Source organism: Corvus brachyrhynchos, unplaced genomic scaffold (assembly GCF_000691975.1).
Source record: "Corvus brachyrhynchos isolate BGI_N302 unplaced genomic scaffold, ASM69197v1 scaffold162, whole genome shotgun sequence".
NCBI classification, from domain to species: Eukaryota; Metazoa; Chordata; class Aves; order Passeriformes; family Corvidae; genus Corvus; species Corvus brachyrhynchos.
In genome coordinates this window covers 3,050,403-3,070,712 of record NW_008236696.1, presented here as the reverse complement: position 1 = coordinate 3,070,712, position 20,310 = coordinate 3,050,403, and the positions used below count along the sequence as shown (strand labels likewise).

General features: G+C 44.1%; 1 protein-coding gene across 11 annotated transcripts in view; it reads right to left on the bottom strand.

Moving 5' to 3' along the window:
- The window catches only part of LOC103625095 (calcium-activated potassium channel subunit beta-2), a 143,043-nt gene that overhangs the window by 29,395 nt on the left and 93,338 nt on the right, over positions 1–20,310 (bottom strand). The window contains exon 1 of one of the 11 annotated variants that reach the window (XM_017726912.1): positions 9,495–9,631. The exons of the other annotated variants lie outside the window; for them this stretch is intronic. The gene's annotated coding sequence lies outside the window, so the exon portion shown is untranslated. Of the gene's footprint in view, positions 1–9,494; positions 9,632–20,310 lie in introns of those variants that run through there. 11 annotated transcript variants of the gene reach the window in all.

The following is a 20,310-nucleotide window of genomic DNA, read 5'->3' as shown; positions in this document are numbered from 1 at the left end:
GTAGGGAAACGTGTGAAGGTAACAGCTAATGCCCTGCTCATGACTTGTAAAGTGTGTGCCTCTCTCTCTAATACAGTGTACTAGGTAAATAAAAGCTGGTAGTCTTACTCCTAATATGTTCAGAGGGCTTTTATCTCCTCTTGATTTCATAGTAATAATTCAAAATTATCAGGAACTGCACTTTTATTGTATAGGGTGAAAATTTTAACTTTCACCCACACATGCTCTTCTTCCTTACACTGGAGCTGCTTTCTCAAAATTCTTCTTTTAAAGCTGCTGTACAAGCTTAATGAAGTCTGTCATTCCAGTGCTCTCTGATATGTACTCAGAAGAGACTGGGTACTTGATTCTCTTCTTATTTACACCTGCGAGGTCAGCAGCTGAATGCAGAAGCAAGCAAAGGGCCAGGGCAATGCCACAGAGCCTGTCAGCACCACAGCAAAGGTATTTCTTCAGTTTTCAGTGGTCCCTCGGGGAATGCTAACAGCTGCACTGATGTTGGATGTAATTGAAGAAATATATTCTTTAAACTGGCAGGCGGTTCAGTATTTAAACATAATGCTTGTTGAAAGAATGCTTGAAAGATGATTTTTGACCTTCATTCAAGGCAAAAAAAAGAGATTTTTTTTTTCAGTATCTGTACAGATTTAAAAAAATGATGTGAAACATTTTGTCCAATAGTAGCCTTTCCTATTTTTTCATAGTGTTTGTATTTATTTTTACCTTTCGCCACAATGGAAATTCAATCAAAGTCAAGGATTTTATCACCTTTCCACTCGACTCCCTGAGTCAGATGCTTTAAATGTAACACCAGCAGCACTGTGAGTAGTTAAAAAAATCAACCTTTTACACCATAGCTCAGAAAAGTGCCTTTTTGTTTTTTCTGTAGCCTAGTGGAGTCATTTGCAATCAGAACATGTTTTCAACCAGAGTGGTCTGCTACTGGCACCTTACAGGGGCTAGAAAATGTTGCTACTGGAGTGTTTCCATTACCAGAGTGCTCCCCAGTCAAACCAGTTTGCTGGTGAAGGAGTTCTGCTATCAAACACATTTGCCAACTGGGAAGCAGCAATTTGCTTCCTCTCACTCAGTGCAGAGAAAAGCAAAGTTTATTTAATCTGGAAAGTGGAAAGCAGGAGTGGAACAAGAATGACTATTGCTCTGCACCTTTCCAGCTTTTCTTATGCCCCCAGGAACCTTGCTTTTTGTCTGTCACCACTTCCAAAGCTCTCACTTCCTTCACCGCACCTGGAGCAGCAGCGCTTTCGGCAGATAGGTCCTCCTGAGGCTCTGTTGTCCCAGGCTTGGTCTGATGTGACAGAAGATGCTCATCCAGCCCATTGCTACTGTCAGTCCTCCCAGAAGACACTAACACTGGTGATGGGAGAGAAAGGGCTGACTAGGAGACAGCACATCCAGTTCTGTTCTGCAGATTATGATACACAAAATAAATGAGTATGGGTATGGCAAAGATATCCATGTGTGGGTTCCTATTCCATGTACCCTGCTGTAAACACAAACCGATTGGCTGAGCTGGAAGGTCAGATTCATTCCAGCAGTGCCCTGACCCCCCTTTCTGCTCGTCTTTGAAAGGGCAATCCCCCAAGTGTTAGCTTGGCAGTACTCGGAAGAGTATCAGCAGTCACAATAAGTAACTGATACTATTTCCTAAGTGTCTATATTTTCACTTCTGTGGAAAACATTTAGCTGATCTAGGAGCACTTAATTTGGGAGATGTAAGTCAATCACAGCAAAAAGCGGCACTTGGAGGACCACCCGTGGATTTCAGCAGCTCAGATCCCCCGCAGTTAAACTAAATGTCATCACACTGTACACAGCTGCTGATTCCAGGTTTGCTAATTTGTAAAACAATGTGAAGAAGATGCTGCAGTTTTGAGCAGGGCAGCTGAATTATAGGTACTTAAGCAGCACTGTAGGGATATGAATTCAGTTTATTGCACAAACCTGCCTCTATAATTAATAGAAATTGTATCATTCCCTTGCTCTGTTTTCATTAATTCAGACTGATAGCTTTGGAAGACCAGAATGGATTAGGAAACACATTTTGGAAGAACAAGAGAGAACTAGAGAACTTCCTTGGCTTTTCAGCATCACTCCAGATCTCTTTCAATGTGTAAGGAGCAAAATTACTAGCAATGCCCTGTGTGTGACAAACCAACTGTCACCGTAATTGTAGCCTTGTTTTACTTTTCCCCGCTCCTGGGAGGAAAGATCCAAACTTCCCTGGCTACCTGTCTGAATTGAACATTATGAAATGTACTTTAAACCCCCAAGAAACAGCCACACAGTGCAAAGCCTTCTTAAACCCCAACTGCTCTCTAAGACCAGCACCAGCACGTCCCAATAGAAACAGGCTGCAGTGTTTACCTATCAAGCTACAAATGATCTGAACAACTGGCTCCTTTAGCGGAGTTTTATAGACTTCTTTCCCCTCTCTTAGGAGGTGTAAATATATCAAGGTTTAACATTATGCTTTATTTATCTCAGTGGTGCAGTGTGTCACCATTCCCACAGAAGCACTGGTGATACTTTATTGTAGTAGAGAGGCAGGCACTGCACGAACCAGAGCTGCTGCAGGAGCTAGCTTAGCCATAGCCAGTGACATTTGAAACAGAGCACAGGCCTCAGTTTCAGTGCTATTTCATTATTTTGGATGCTCTGGGGACTGAAAGCAAAGTTTGTCCAGAGATGAGCATGAAAATCAGCTGCTCAAGGGGCAGTGGCCTTCCCCTCTTGTGGTGGAAAGCTTTGCCCCCAGCCCTTTCCTTCTCAGGGTCAGAGGCACAGGAATAGGTATGTCTGAGATGACTTATTTTCCTCATGATTCATTGAAAATTAATCCTAATAGCTTTCTAACATAAAGTTCGTAGTGACCATTGAACTGCTCTGACTAAGGAGGGCCCTGTATTGATGTGACTCCGTGGCCAAATTTAATGCAATTAAACGATTGGATTTCGTTACCTATATTGACATGGTGTCAGTGACAATTTCCATTCTCTCTATTATTTCTATAAATAAAGTCATCTGCCATAATTAGAAAATATGAATGTGCTAAGACCTCCATTAATTCTCTTCCATATTAATCTAAGAGCTGGGCAGATGTTTATTAATACCTTGTTACACTGCATTCATCAGCTGTTACCAAGAATAGAAAGATTGAGACCTGACCTCATGCTGAAGGTTAAACAAGAGCAGATCTGGCCAAATCTTGGCTTCAGATTGATATTTTGACAATGTCTTGGTTTTTTTATCAAAATGTTTTTAGATTTTGAGCCCCTCTCTCTCTTTCTTTCCCTCAGATTTTTCTTTCCCTAAGATTCCTTTGGACCGTGTATGAAACTCAGTAGTGTTCCCCATCCTCCAGGATTGTCTGGTCTGATTTCAGTGGAGCTGAATTATATCAGCCTGTGGCCTGCCCTCTGCTTCTTCCACCTGGAAAGTATTTAAGGAGCTGGGAGCTGGATGAAACCCAGGTCCAGCACATTCAGTGCTGAGCACCTGCTGACGGGTGCTTGGGGATGGGTGTGAGGAATAGCAGATATGGATGAACCTGCACCAAGCTGCAAGGAGGGCTGTGAGCAGCCTGTGGGACCTTTCAGACCCTCCTGGTATCCTGTGCTTGGCAGGTTTCAGAGCTGGTCTTTGCCCCAGGTCATTTCCCGCTGTCGCTTTTGCTGGGTCTTTTGCCAAGAAGCTCCACCATTTAATTATGTTCCATGTCAAAGAGAGCTTAATCTTCCCTGTTTCTTTTAAATACTGTGCGTGGTAACCTGAGGTCACTCCTTATCTTCCTCTCCTCTCCCATTTGCCTGGTGTTTGCTGCCTCTCCCCACTCTGTTCCTTCTCACCATCACCTGGATCTGTTCTCTTGGCTGTTACTGCCCAGGGTCAGTGTCCATCAGGGCACCTCTGCTGACCTCGCAGTCTGTACCAGCAGAGTGACTGCCCTGTCACCTCTGCAGAGATGGCAGCTCTTGGCTCTGTCCGTGTGCATGTGGCTGTATCAAGGAGCTCTGCTCTGCAGCCTGCTGCCAAACTCCTGCTTGCTCACGTTCCTGGTGTGCTCAGGCTGCCCACAGCGAGAGCAGGCACTTGGTGGCTGGGGTGAGCCAGCCTGGGATGAGCCTACCTGGGATGAGGCAGTGCTGATTCACATCTGATGTTCTCAGCAACAGTGCACAAGACATATGTCTGTTCTACTGACTGCAATGGAGCCTATTTCTTGATTTTAGGAAAAGTTTAACTCTTTCTGGTGAAACCTGATGAACTTCTCCCGAAGGACTCATCTTTCCCAGCTAAATGAAAATTTTTAGCTGGTAATAATTGTAAATTTTGCAAGCTCTCCACACTAAAGTGGATGGGATGAAATTATACATGTCTTGTGACCATTTTTCCACAGAAAACCACACTGCTGCCATTCCTCATTGAAAGCCAAGCAAAGCAGGGCTGTTCACAGCTGGGATTTACTTTATATGGTAAGATGTAATGCACTGTACTGGGTGAGGCAGCACTTGGTCCGAACCTGCCTGTATATTTCTGTCTGGGCCACACCTGAAATGAAACTAGAGCAAGTTGTGAGTTATTCAGGGCTGGGGATGGCCTTTCTGTACTGCTGTACCCAGCACAGTCCAGTTGGAGCTCTTGGAATTCAGCAGGCCTTGAAGAAGAATTGAAATAATTTCAGATTTCAGGATAGGCATGACCCAATCCCTACCATAAAGTCATCAGCAGTAATCCTGAACTGATGAACTGGCTGATATGTACTTTAAAGACTGGTGGTGGTGACTGGCCCAGACCCATCCCATCCCATCCCATCCCATCCCATCCCATCCCATCCCGTTCCTTGGCAGCTTCAGAGACAATCAATGCAGATGAAAATGGCTCAGCAATACAGAAACAGGTTTCATGTCAAAATATTTCTTGAACTCAGAAAAGAACACTGGTACAAAATTAGATCTTGTTTTGTACAAAGTTATTTTAAATTCATATATATTAAATATAATTTTAAAAATCCAATGTTACTTCCATCACTTCCTAGCCCTTTCCCATCTCCTTTGCTCTGGATGCTGCTTGTCTCTTCTTTTCTACCACCTTGAAATTACCACTTTTTCCACTCTTTTTCCCCTTCTTGGAATTGCCTTTGAAGAAATGCATATAAAGAGCTATTCTTTGGGTCAGAATTTCAATTAGTTTTCAGTCTTACATTTCTATTTCCTGGGCCTGTACTTATTTATTATTATTTGCATTGAATTTTTGCCTGAGTGTTTGCATTGATTTTGATAACTCTGTGGGGTGCTTATCTGTACAAATAGATCAATAGCTTTTGGGCTGTACTTTCTGAAGCAATAAACTGAGAGACTTGCTTTGAACTTGAAAGCTTCTGTACTGCATTTATTAATACAGCAAGCTATAACAGATGTATGATCCACAAAATTACTTCAATCCCATGCTAAAGGAAGTAGATTTTCTACCTTTTCTTCCTGGTCATTTTTATTTAAACTGTTGCCAATCTTACACCTCCTTTTTTTCATTACAGACACCCTGAGTTCATCAGGGGAAAGGATACCACTGATGTCATGGTGACATTCTTTCCAGAGTTGACAGGTTTGGGTTAATTGCTGGTCCCAGTAGGCCAGAGTGTGTGGATCATCCAAGGGACTAATCTAAAGGGAGGATCTAATAGGAATCAATCTCCTACCTCAAATGAGAAATGTTCCCTTCTAGTAAAATGCAGCAAAACAAAACCTGCTCTAATCTGATCTGAATTAAAATCAGGCACAAACTAAGGCTTTACTTTCTGTTTCTAGTTTGTTCGAGTAGTTCTTTGCACTGTCTTCCTCCAAGCCAATTTTGGGCTAAGTGAAAAAACACAGTTCCACAAAGTCTCTGAGTGAAGGCACCAGGAAGGCAGCAAGATAATAGCATAGAAAGATAAGGCGGATTAAGATTACTTCTGGGCTTTTTTAAGAAGTAAGAGGTGAAAAAGTTAATGGAACACTCAACTGGGAGACATTGCTGAGACCTGCAAAAAGTGATAAACCAAGATAGCTGGGTGAAATATCAGTGAGTGGCCAGAGTTTTCCATGTACATTGAAGCCTGCTGAATTCTGCATGGATTATGGCATGGAAAGGTGCCTGCCAGAAAAGGACAGGTCGGGGGACAGAAAAGGGGGTACAGGTCAACAGCCAGCCAAACATGAGTCAGAGGTGGCCAAGAAGGCCAAGGGCATCTCACCTTGTACAGTGTGGCCAGCAGGACCAGGGCAGAGATTGTCCCCCTGTACTCAGCACTGGTGAGGCCACACCTCGAGTGCTGTGTCCAGTTTTGTGTCCTTCACTACAACAAAAACATTGAGGGGCTGGAGCAGGTCTAGAGAGGGGCAATGGCACTGGGGAAGGGGCTGGAGCACAAGTCCTGTGAGGAGCAGCTGAAGGAGCTGCAGGAGTTTAGCCTGGAGGAAAGGAGGCTGGAGGGTGTGTGTAGGGGACATTCATTGCTTTCTACAGCCTCCTTAAAGGATGTTTAAGCCAGGAGGAGGTTGGTCTCTTCTCCCAAGTAACAAGCAAGAGGACAAGAGTAAACGGCCTCAAGTTGTGCCAGGGGAGGTTTAGAATGGCTATTAGAAAAAATTCCTTCTTCAAAAGTGTTGACAAACCCTGGAACAAGTTGCCCGTGGAAGTGATTGAGTCATCAGCCTTGGAAGGGTTTCAAAGAGGTGTAGAGGGGTCATGTAGGGACATAGTTTAGTGGTGGACTCAGCAGTGTTGGGTTAGTGGCTGGACTTGATGATCTTAAAGGTCTTTTCCAGTCTAAAGGATGTTATTATTCCATACTGAGAATTTGCTTATATTGTTGTGGAAATTGGATGTTACTTTAATTGCCATGGCAAGTTTGAGTGGATTACCCTGTAGAGACAATAACAGCCACTGAGAATCCAAATCCAGTGGACACCTGATCCAGCTGGTGTTGAAGCTGATGAAGTATTTTTATTGTACTTAATGGGCATTGGCCTCAGCCTCAGAAGAGTGCACTTGAGATTGAACTTCTCTGCCTTTGCAGCGATTTTATTAAATTTGCAGAGTTGGTATTAGATTTGCTCAGTGGTATGAGAACATTACTATTCTGTTAAATTACTTTTTCAGTTAATAATATATTCTTTTCTACAAAGGTTTTACTTTCTTAAGTCCTTTTCCCCTCTTTGCCTTCATCTGGCTGGGGAATTCATTCTCCGTTTCTGCCTTGAGCTACTACACGCTGTTATCTGGCAGGGTTAAACAGCTCTCATCCACTTCTCAAAGGAGAGCTCTGTATGCTAAACTGTATTTTTGTTCCTTGGGCAGGCTGTCCCTTTCTTACTGCTGGAACCAAAGCAAGAAGAACCTCATGAACTATGAGGAAACCTAAATCAAACCAGTCTCCTGACCCCAAGTTCTTCCAGGTCAAGGCTCAGCACTAACTTCTGGGAAAGCCCTCCTCATTCCTGAGCCTTTTCTGTCCAACAAAGAGATACACTTTGTGAGCCCATTCCCAATGAAACAGATCTCTGGGATCCAAACTGTATTATATCATTTGTACTATTTACACCTGTAATACCAGCAGCATGCTAAAGGCTTTGAAGAGATCTCGGAAGACAAAGTCCCTGCCTAAAGAGCTTAATATTCATATTTTATTCAAAATATAAAAATATACATACTCTGAGTCTGTAAGATACTGGATTAAAAAGGCTTTTCTCCTTAAATTAGCTCACAGAAATCTAACCCCCTGAAGAGAGCGAATGAGGCAGCTGTGGAGGGAAGGGAGCCAGCAGCACTGAGTACAAAGTGTCTCTCAGCTGCCTCATCTGGAGATGCACTTTCAGCCTCAGCTTGGGGTCCTTACAGACACTTTTATCCCTGTGAGCCCAGCTGGGATCAGAGGACCAGGTCCACCGTGGCCCCCCTGCATGGTGTTCTTTGCACAGAAGCGAGTCCCAGCCCCACCCCATCCGGAGCGGGCGAACCAGGGGTAGTGTGATGGAATTGGAGCTTTTGGATCTGCCTGTTCAAGTGGCAGCCCTCCTTAGTGGAACAAGATCAAATTGCTCATCCTTTTACTTGGGAGTCAAGGGTGTGCAATGCATAGTTTCTCAGTTCTGACTGCTGTGCACAAATCACACTATTCCCACTATTTTGACACAGTACAATTATTTGCTGTTTCTATGCACAACACAACACACTGTCAGCATTCAAATGTATTAAATTATTGAAGACCAAAGGAAACCCAAAAAATAGCGTATGAAGAAATCTTTTGGAAAAGGTTGTACTCCTGCATCAGGTGCCCTTGAAGTTTGGTGGGACTGGGAGACTTTTGCCATAATGGACAACTGTGTCAGTGAAATGGAGCACAGTGCTCAGGAAGGGAGCAGTGACTAATATACTTTTGAGGAGAGGGAGGCAGTTACATGTTAACAGTTGAGAAGCAAAGTGACAAGGGTTCAGAGGCCATAAGTTCCATCTTGTTGCAGAATTTTATCGTGTTTCCACATGAATGATATTTGGTTAGATATTGTAAGCACAGTACTGGAAAATTAGGATTAGAAAATGACTAAATTAAACCGAAAATTGGGTAAAGAGATGTGGAAGTAAATGTAAGTGCTTCACTCAGAAGGGACTTTGCCCTCCAAGGAATATTTTTCTAAATAGCCTGTGAATTCTTATTTGATTTAAAATTTTTCCCATTACAGACTCTAGAGATCTTGCAGAGAAATCTGATGGGGTTGTAGAAGAACTGTAAAAGAACAACAACAGAAGAGATGTAGGTTGAAAGTGATGCAATGACTTCTCTTTTGTGAAGTGCTTTCACAGATTCCTGGGAAAATTTCTGGGATTCATTCCTGTCCACAACACAATGACAAAAATACTTCACACAAACCTCACCAACCCACTCCTGGTTCTTAAGAAAATATCTGTTACAAGGCTAAAATCCACATCAGTCTTTCAGGATTAATTATTTCTGAAACCCGAGCGAGATGCAGAGGAAACTGCACACAGACACAGGACATAAATAACTCTGGGTATTATTTGCAAACAAGGGAAATCACCCAGAGGTGGCAGGCAAAGGAGATGGTCTGTGCTGGACCCTAGGGTACACCAACATGCCTGAGCACGTGTGCCAGGGCACCTTGCCAAATGCACCAAACGGAATCCACTTCTGATCAATGGCACTTTGAATAACACAGGAATTGGGACGCTCCACAAACCAGCCTCGTGCTGACACCAAAACGAACCAGACAACTCAAATACACAAAATGGAAAAAGCAATAGGCATTAGTGAAAGAAAAGAGTGGGTGGTGCCTAGCCCCAGTGACTGTCTCAGTATATTGCTTTTCCCATGAGGATCTGGAAGATCTGATACTTCTCGTACTGATTACCAAGGAACATTGCAAGAGTATTAGAGACGGGGGAGAGAGATGCAGAGCAGTCTGATAACTTACCATGACAGTAGCTACCGAGTCAAAATTACATCCAAGGCTTCCCTCTTCAGTCTGTGAGGTTTGATGATGCTGATTTTATCAGCAAGGTCGTTTTAGCACCCATGCTTAATCCAGAATCTATTCTGATATTTGTTTAGGAGATTTGAGTAATCTCTTTAAGAGAATTAACAAGTGCTGGAGTCCTAAAGAACAATCTTCTCTCAGCTCTTACTGGAGCAGAAGGATTTGAGGTCAAAGTTAGGTGAAGGTTTTTTTAAGGCAATCTGGAAACAAATGGAATTATCTTTAGAGCAAGTCACGTTTTGGAGAAGCACAAAGTTTGCAAATGAATTTAGGTTGGTTTTGAGTTCAATTTTCTGTCTGTCCTGGAGGCAACCCATGGCCTGCTGCATGATACAGGTATTGACAGGAGGGCAGAGGATCTTGCTCTGAGATTTCCTCTCTGAGCCATGTGCAACTGCAGTCAGTGGCCAAACAACATGTGACTATTTACTGCCTTATTCCAATGTCACCATGTGCTGCCTGCTAGCTTTTCATGACACAGTGAAGCCCTGGAACTCTGTGTTTGGAGGTAACATCAAATTAAGGGAGTGGATGGGAAAATTCAGTGAAACAAAGTCACTGATGCTCAAATGCCAAGCTGTTAAATCTTCAGTAAGTCTTGGTTCAGAAATCAGTCATTGTTTTTATAAATAATTAGAAATATAATCAGTGGATACAAAGTCACTGTTTGCTTGAGGGCTTTGGGTTAAATTTTGGGAGGGCCTTTGAGGAATTGTCATTGAATCTTCACACCCAAAGCTACTCTCTGTTCTGGTGGTTGCATGGGTGTAGCATAAACAACTTCCACATGTTCTCATCTGAGACTGTGTGGCTGATATCACATAAGATTAGCTCTTCTCTTGCAGATAGGCTCAAGAAAATAATTAAAATACCACAAAGGCAATGCTTCCACAAGAGTCCCATCATGTCAGGCAGAACAGTCACCTAGCAGCTTGTGGCACTTCTGTGCTATTAACCCTTGCACCCTTTTCCTTCCCAGAAGGCTGATGGATTTTTATCTAGATCTAGAAACAAAGAAGAACACCCTGGCCTTCGGGGCTGAATGCTGTGGATGCTCATCTCAAGCTCCCTGCTGTTTCACAGCTGACAGCAAGAGATAAATTTATCATTTGTCTGATGGAATCAGGTCTCACTTAGAGGTGCCGCCTCGAGAGTAGAGGTGGGTTTGGGTATTAACTCATCTCAACTTCCGAGCTTTGGAATGTCTGAAAACTCAGAGCATAATTTGGAATCCTAAGGCCAAACACCCCAAACTTAAGAGGGGGTACTACAGCTCACCTAGCAGAGGTTTACAGTGAGCTTTGCTATCCAAGCCATAAAAAGGTTATGTTTGTGCGGCTGATAAATTGCAACAGCAATTATTTTACTGTAAAAACAAGAAAACTTCCCATTAAACTAATGAGAAGCAGTATTAAAACTCATTCTTCTACTTTTGAGAGACTTTTACATAGAGGTCTGGAGATGTTTTGATGTTTGGGGAAACAGCAGCATATATGAACAAATGGAAGCACCAAACACAGCATGTAGGCAACGTCCTTGGCAAAGCCTATAAAGTCAGGGGTAAAATGAGATATGGGAAGTGTTTGCCAAAGTACATTTTCACAAAAGACACTAGGGGACATGGTAAATATTTTAGGGACATTTAATCATGGACTTGGCAGTACTGAATTAATGGTTGGACTCGATATTAGGGGTCATTTTCAACCTAAATGATTCTGTGAAATATTAAAAGATTGTGTTGATAAATTCAACACATCTCTGGAGGAGGGGATGCTGTAGGGGTGTGGAGGATCCTTGACCTTAAGACACCCTCTGCATTTGTTGGAGATCCACAAATTAATAACATCCCAGCATCCTCCCTGTCTAGTGGCTGTTGCAAAACAGTGAGGTAAGCAGAGGTGGGAGAAGAGCACTGCAAGACTGTCCAGCCCAGAGGCTCAGAGGGTGCTAAAATCTCAACTGTAATGCAGGTCCTGGCATGTCTCCTTTAAAATGAATGATGAGGACTTGCTGCAAGGCAGCCTGCCTGGAGGAGGCAGCCAGACACATATCAAAGGGCCTGAGCAGGTCCCAAATCAGTGGGTTATCAAGTCAAATGCTCATTTGAGGGTCTTGGGTTAAATTTTGGTCCCCATATCCACTGCTTAAAGGCACTTGAAGTGAGCTGTCTGAGCTGTCCTGCTGGTGTGGGTGCTCTGGCACGAGCAGCAGTGCTTCTGCAGATGGTCTGACCGTGCTGAACACAAGCCCTGCAGGATTAAATGCTTATCTTGGCACTTGTAAACTTCCGTAGTAAGAAGGCTTTAAAAGAAAGCAGCCATATGCCTGAGGAAAGGCATCATGCAGCGATCAGCCTGCATTGTTTACCTAAGCAAAGAGGCCAGGAGTCAAGCAAGGCAGGACCAGGCAGCCTAAACCCCTAACCTCTGACTGCCTTCAGGCTCCACAGCAGGAACTCAGCCCTCACCATTCCTTCGTGGTGATTTACATTCACAAAATAAAACCTGCCTGGCTTCCTTGAGAGGGTCCTCTAAACACCCCAACAGGAGGCTGGAGCCAGAGGTCCTGGCACTGAGAATGCCAGGTCCCTGGATGAGGGCTCTGGCAGGCACCAAACCTGCAGCTCCCTCTTCCTGGGTGACTGCCAGTGGTACCTTGGACTTTTGTTTTTCTAACACTTGCAGAACTGTCTGACAGCAAAATGAAGAAATAGGCAGTCCAGGTCCTAAAGCCCATGTAAAGGGAACAAGCCCTTGACAAGGGGAACAGGAGAGGAAAGAGGAATGTGGCATTTCCAGCTTTCTCAGTGCTGTGTGGTAGCAGACATGAAAAATGACCTCCATTGCTTAAGCCCTTAACCCTTAGTTTCTTCTGTTAACGTCAGATGAAAAATCTAGAAGTTTGCAAGTGTAGATGAAATCTGCATTACATGAAGGCGAGCAGAGTTAAACAAGTCACTGAATGCTCATTTCTTCAGTTCAGCACAGCTTGATGAACTATTTGATTCATCAGAAACTCTACCAGGTCCCTGGGATCCATTCCTGATATATTCCAGGGCAATACTGAACAGGTATTGCCCAAACTAGGGGACCCATGAGGTTGCTGAAGAAAAACTGAGATGAGAAATACCAACTGCTACTGTCTGGCTCAAAGGTTTGATCAGAACTTCAAGAAGGAGCAGAATTGGGTCTGATTCAAACTTCTGGTAACCACTTCAACCCATGAGCAATCAGAACAGCTTCAGGCCGTGCTGAAGACCTATGAGGCTGTGAAAGCTCAACTAAGTATTTGGATGATCATCCAGGTGGAGACTTAAGTAGAAAGATACAATATCTGCTAGCATTAACAAAAGCCTTGTAATGGACCTCTGTAATATCCACACTTCATGATAGCCTAAAAACACCTGGTTCTATGTCAAACTCATCATTATTTGTAGAAACAAAATCAAGATGTGAAAAACCCGAAACAAACATACAAAACCAGGAGGTATTTCTTTGGTGGCTTGTCAGAGACAGGGTACACAAGGGTGTAAAGGGACTACAAAATTTACAGGTGAGAGTGTATGTAACTGTCATATGGGAGTCACATTCTTGCACCAGCACCTTCCTGTATGTCAGCACACCCAACTGGTTTGGTAAACATTGATAAGCACAACTTTCTTCTTTAGCAATCACTGTGACAGCAAATTGAAACCTAATGTTCACCACTAGTGCCTCATGCACAGCAGTCTATTACTGGTAATAGTATCAGAAATGACTTGGTGCTGAGTAACTCAGGGTTTGGCTGTATCATGTGAGGGGAACTAGAGAGCAGTGTTATTCAAAGTGTTGTAACATCAAGACATTACTGGCAGGACGTTCCCTAACAACAGGACCTGTAAAAATGTGTGGTAAAGACAGTGGCTTTATTTTTCCTGTGTGTATTTGAAAGGTTAGATACAATGGGTAATATAGAGCATGTGACTACTAATGAAAGTATTAATATAGAGTTGCTAGATGTTTTTTTATTATGAGCTACTATTAATAATCTTTATTTTCACATGTGAGTGGAAGCACACAATAAAGGCATTCCTAGGGAAGTTTGTTTAGCCATGACTCACCCCTTACTCAGAGAAGCAAAGCCCAAGTGACCCAGCTGTGGTGAGCACAGAGCCCCCACGAAGAAAGCTCCCTTAGCAACAGGAAAACATCCAAAACATCTTACCTCCTGCTTGCTGTTCCTTGAAGTTGTTATGAGTAAATGGATGCTAAACTTCACACCTGAATTTCAGAGCTAGAATCAGTGTATTACAAAGAAAATCCTTTTGCTTGCAAGTTAACTTTGGCTACCACCCTCCCAAATTCAGGCTTAATAAGAAAAATAACATGAAACTATTTTATCTAGTCCCTCCAAACACTGCCTGGGTTTATAAACAAATAGCAGAAACAGCTCTGGCATCCTCAGCTGACACTGATTATCATTAGGGATCTGTTGAAGTTAATGAAACCATGGCAATTCAGAGCAATCAGCCCAGTGTGAGCTGGATGCTTGTGAGTTCCAGGTGCCTATGATCAAGGGTGATGAAGATCAGGGAAATAGTTCACCCAGGAGAGAGGGAGTCTTGGGGTTTTGTTTTGGGGTATTTCTTGGTGAGATATTTTCAAGAAATTTTGAGAGCTGGCTTTTTTTTTTTTTGTTTGTTTTTTTGGTTTTTTTTTTTTGAGAGGTGCTGGACATGGGGAAGAATGCTTGCAAGCAAGTGGAAAACTGTTCTTTGTGATCCAAGGTACTGTGTCCAGTAGTCTGATGTATTTCCTATTTATATGTCCATTGTTTCCTAAATATTTTTAGTCCCTGCATTGCAGCCTTCTGGGGTGAAATGTGTATATTGTATTGCACAAAGATGCCACTTTTTGTGTTCATTGTAATCTACATTAAAATTCAATGAGGCTGAATGTATGCACTTCCCTCCCTGTTGCTGGCATGCAGTCATGGACAAGGAGTGCAGAAATGAGTGTATTGATTTGTGCCTGTCACTGTCTGACAGGAGCAGGTGGGGGTCTGGGAGTTTCAGTTTAGCTGATGGACTGTACTAAACCTGGCCTGGCTCTGCTGCTATTACATGTGAGTTACCTTTGATGCAGCTAAGTCACTTTTAAAGTATTGTGGAAGGTGAAGCAGAACCAGCTTTGTAGGCAATAATAACAGAATGAGATTATTTAGGCTAAAATAAATCAATATTTGGAAAATTCCACTGTTAATAATTAGATCTTGCCTGAGGGAAGCTGATTGATGCTGCCTGTACCAGATGGTTTGTAGAATGAGACTGAGCCTGAGTGCTCCTGTGGATGCCCCTGATGGGGAAGCAGCTTGGGGGGAAAATGTGAGGGTGCAGTCAGGAGAAGATACATGTGGGCACTGAGTCACCTCACTGGGAAAAGCACAGTCGGGGCTTTCAGTTAAAGCTGCAGGAAGAAAAAGGAGTTTTGGGAAAGATATAAAATTACACAGATTTGAGCTCTGGCAGGGCTTGTCTGTGGTAGCCCTCAGCAGTGGCCCTGTCCCCAGCTGGTGCCAAGCATGAGGGTGCCTGACCTGCTTTTCCAGGGCTGTGGGCTCCTGCTGGCACCAGAAGCACGAGGCCCTGGCTGAGTTTTGCTGACACTTGTCCTATAAAATTGACATCAATAATGAGTGATAACCCATATCTGTAATACCTTCTTCCTCAGGACACCTAACAACATGCCACCGATAATGCTTTTTAAGGGCTGGATTTTGGCCAGGTCCTTGGAGAAGCAATAGCTTGGCCATGGTCCCACAACAGGGAGCTCCAGTCTGTAATGCTTCTGACAAGGGATGAGGCATTTGCTTTCCCTTTTCCCTGCTGGCTGCCTCCCCTAAACAAACAACCCTTCCTTACAGCATATGCAGGACTGTCTAGAAGGTCTTTAATGGTTCTAATTGCCTGACCTGAGTACCTGGTTAGTCTTGGCCTGATGCTCAAGCTCTGAAGGCACTGCCTCTAGCTGAAAAAGTGCATGCACTCCAATGGGTGATTTCGGATGGGAGCAGCTGTCTGTAGTGTCAGACAGCAGATCTAATGATATACCACTGAGCTGTTCTGGGCTAGGCTATAGCAATAACTCATTAAATCTAATTGTTAGGTAGCCAGTTTTGGGAGTGTTGGAGTGATCACAAACAACTGAGGCATAAAGTAGTCTTCTTTCCATCCTTGGTCCATAGCACAGCTCAGGACTTTTCTGGTTATTTGTGGACAGAATTTATTGATGATTATTGTATTCACTGGCATGAACTGAAATTTCAGCCTCCAAGTTCATGATCATTAGCCATGGTGAGAACAAGTGAGCCACTTGTCTCACATGATGAGTTTGCCTGTGGAAGCTGCAGATGCTTTGACTGACTTATGAGCGTGGCTCAGTGCTTGTGTCAGGTGCAAACAAAAATCCAAAAATGGCCAGTCTGGAATGGGTGTTTTTGTGTGTGACACGATGGCTCTTCCTGCAGATACCGGGCTGGGAGCAGTGCTGTGGCTTACTGGTGCCCTGATGAAATGTACTGCTTCTGCATTGAGTGTGGTTGTGAAGACAAAAAGGAGATGGATTAAACTCATCTGATGCTTTCCAGTGAATTCTGGTAGAGCCTTTCTGCTCAAGCTTTGTCTTGCTTTCCCTGACCACTCTGACATCAGTAATTCACTGGTCCTTTTGATTCACCAGCATAAAATGAAACGCTGTGATTTGTGCTGCAGGAGCAAGGATGGGAGCTCTCAAGCACCTTCCGTGTATGCAAAGGAGGCTGATGCATCTGGGGCTGTGACTGCTCTAAAGACCACTTCAGATCCTTCAGTGTGGGCCTGAGTGGAGTTTGAAGAAGCTGTGTGCTTATGCAATTAAAACCAAGCTGTGCTGCTTCTTGAGCACTTAGAGCACTCGATAGGGGTACACAGAGCTCAGACACTGCTGTGTGGGCATCTCTTTAATCCCCAAAGGGAGGGAAATTGGCCCCAGTGCTGCAGGAAGGAGGCTGTGGGTTTCTGTCTCCGGCTGTGTAACCACAAGCTCAGATTCTGAGCAGTGACTGCACTTTTCAGCAGCACCTGTGCTCTTGTTTTGCTGATGGCATTGCTTATTTTTATGGATCAGGAGTCTGCAATCAATTTCAAAAATACAAACAGTACAGTGTGAGCCCACGAAAGGAGGATGTATACTTTCAAGAAAGAGCTGAAGAAAAAACACTTTAAAAGCAGTATTAATTTTATAATTGCTGTAGAGGATAGACACACCAAGGCACTGTTTTGTCACTGGGTGAAACAGAAAAATGAAGAATCAAAATTTCTATGTCCCATTTCAGCTTTTTCAACAACTTCTATTTGGAGGCAAACAAGTGCCTCCCTTCCCTTCTGCGCCCTGTAGGAAAGGCAGAGCTGTCTTGTGGCTTTAAGGCTGTAGGATGATGGAAAGCCTTGGTGAATGCTCCTATGGAGATATAAAATGATTAATCTACAGGCATCTGAGAACATTTATGACTTAGCTTTTGGTCTTGTATCTGTTATATCACTTATGGGGCTGTTAATAATCTCGTAATGCACATTAGGCCATATCTTAATGATTAAAAAATGATTAAAAAGGGTCTGTTTTATCTGTAACTAGTGAGAAATGCAATTATTTTAAGTAGTTCAATGCCTGTACCAGTCAGAAGTGGTATTAAATGGTTTTAATAGTTTGGCTGGAGGGTTTTTTCAAGGTGCTGGAAGCACACTATCCCTCATATAAGAATGTCATGATGGCTCTGGAGCTGGTGTGGGGGCAGTACAGAGGGCAGGAGGCCATGGGATGGAGAGCAGAGGGATGGGAAGAGACAGTGAGAATAAGGCAATTTGCAGTGTCAGATGTAGTGTTTAGCTTGAGGACAGCTGGGGAGGTAGAATAAGGCCTGGGTAGGAAATCTAATAAAGATGACAGAGCAGGGGGACACAGAAGGATGGACATGTGCTGAGTGGGAAGTGAGAGGGCTGGAGATAGGTGAGGGGGGGAAAGCTCTTTTCCTTCTACACTCGGACCTTGTGCTGACAGAAAATCCCAGGAACAACCTTTGCCTCCTAATGCTGACCTGCTGGTGCTTGGAGGGGAGCCTGCAGTGCTGAGACCTGTCAGGTGATCTGGCACTGCTGGAGTTCTTCCCAACAGGCTCCCCTGCCTCTGAAATGTCCAGTGCTCCTCAGAACATCACAGCTTCACTCAGAGATAATTAACTGTGTCGTTAGCAGGGATCAGACTTCAGTTTTTAGAGAATAAACCCTACTGTAAGCATGTGAGTGGGACATGGATGGGCTTAAAACATTCTTGAGGTTTTAACTTGGTGCTTCCCTCATATGGGATACATTTCATGTCCCCACCAGCCTTTACACATCAAAAACAGAGTTAAGAATTAAAGCAGAATAAAAAATGGACAGTTTGTCATGTCTTTGGTGTGGAGGGCTACTGTTCAGCTCAAACCCAGAACAGAAGCTAATTGCTGAGAAACAAAGTGGGATTTTTGAAAGCTCAAATTAAAGGCAATTTTAAATCCATTGATATCAGGAGGAAAATAACTGCTGCTGGACACGTACCAGTTAGCAAGACCAGCTCACCAAGAGAGGGGTACAACTGACCTGTTTTAGAAATGGGCAGGGCTCTGCTGAGCAAATTGCAATTAAACTGACTGACATTATATAGAAAAAATATAGAAATTTGGCCTCTTATCCCTCCTGCACACCCCAACAGTGCAGCTGGGAGATGATGGTTGGGCAGTAAGGGGCAGGTATGTGCCTGTGCTGTGCTAAGTGAAGCCAACTTGATCTGGATGCAGCCCAGCAAGGAATATCTATGTGCCTGAAGCACAAGAGTTACCAGCATCTGTGGGGCTGCATCAGAAGTGCAGATCTTCAGTTCTGTACTGGGGAAGTTTTACATAAATGACATTTAAGTGATTTTCTGCCTAATTTCTGGTGAAACATTTAATGAAATTACACTGCCTCATACTTTTTGTTAACAACCAAATATTCCACCCAACAGTGTTTGCCTGGGAACACAGATGTGAGTCCCTGGCCACATGGAAGCCAGAGTCAGCTTTGCCACTGAGTTCAACCAGCACTAAAGCTATTCCTGTAAAAGTGCATTTCTACAGTTGCACTGCGATATCTCTGCTCTAGACCTCTAGTTAAACACATGTTAAAGTCTGGGATCAATCTGCCTGGCAGTAAGTTAATGGCCCATGGTGTAGCTACTGCTGTGATGCCTCTCTTCCATTAAGAGAGAGGCAGTGTTGCTGTAACTGTCTCATATGTCCGGAATAATGGTGCTTGTGGCTTGCACCTGCGTAGGGGAGGATGCTTGTTGCATTTAAACTAGATATGAGCCAAAAGCACTGCTCAGCCCAAGAGGCACTGCAGAGCTGCAGTGTTCCAAAGGGACAATCCTGTGGGAGTGGGGACTTCTGGAATGTCCCCCCATGCATCATTTCAGGAAGCTCATGCAGACCCCTTGATTGATAGGGTTTTGCTCCCTCTGCCTGCCCTTCACCTGCAGTGCTGCAAGCAGCTGTACTGCATTTGCAGCCTCTGAACAAGCATGCAAAAAAACAGGAGACTCCCTTGCTATCCCTGCCCTCTGTTGGCACAACATCCTGCACCTGGCTATGGGTGCACTGACCTACCAAATGATCCTGAAGGATAAAGGGGAGAGGAGTTGGGCCATTCTGGACACATGCAATGTTCCAGTCTGTTGGGTTGCCTCTGGCATTCTGGATAGTAGCCTGAAAGGCACTGGACTTGGAAGGTTCAGTGCTTGGTGTTGGTATTGCCCAGCAGCCTGCACCTGGCATGCAAAGCAGCACAGAGAAGGGGTTCGTTTAAAAGTTCGTTTAAAAAAGTAGAGAGAGAAATAAGAAACAATTACCAGCTTTGAAGGTGAGAAAGGTGCTGAAGCCTTCTGCTTTCCTTGCCCATGGCTGTGCTCCTTGTCTCCCTTGGGCCCCATGTTGCAAATCCTATGCTCCCATCTGAAGAGCCCTGGCTGCAGGCTCCCTCCAGAGCCCTTGATGCAATGTGGGTCATTCAGAGAAGGTTGTCAGGAATGATCCTGCACCTCCCTGCTGTTCCAGCACGGAGCTTTGCCTTCCAGGGCAAGGGATGTGCTAGGCTGGTCCTGAGTCCTGCTCCTGAACCTGGCTGACTCAACCCACTGCAGCCTTGGGGCTCCTGGGGTAGTGGCTGAGGTCAGGCAGTGCTGGGACACCATGCTGGGCACACAGGGAAAATACCTTGTGGCATCTATCTACCCACATTTTTTGGGTGGCAAAGACCCAGTGCCTGAGGCTACTGCTGGGTGTCCCTGTGAGGCAAAACCCACCTGCCCTGCCAAGGGGCTGCTGGAGAGTAAAAAGGTTTTTAGTGGTGCAATGAAGGCCTCCTAGGAAAAGGCAGGATTTCCTCCAGTGGAACTGAGTGGATTATGACAGAGAGCTAATCTGTATGGCTGTTTCATAGGTTTCCCCAGTGCCTGGACTCTGTGCTCAGCAACAGACACTCTGTGTGCTGAGAATAACTGATAAACACCACGTAGGAATGTGTGGAGGTCTGGAGCAAGCTCTGCCAGTCTCTTTGTATTTTAGTGTTATCTAACAAAATCTCTCCTCATTCCCACACCAGGTTAGTAGGAGGAACCAAATGTGCTGTCAAGAACCACTGCTTGGTGGAAACCACCCTTCACCTGGC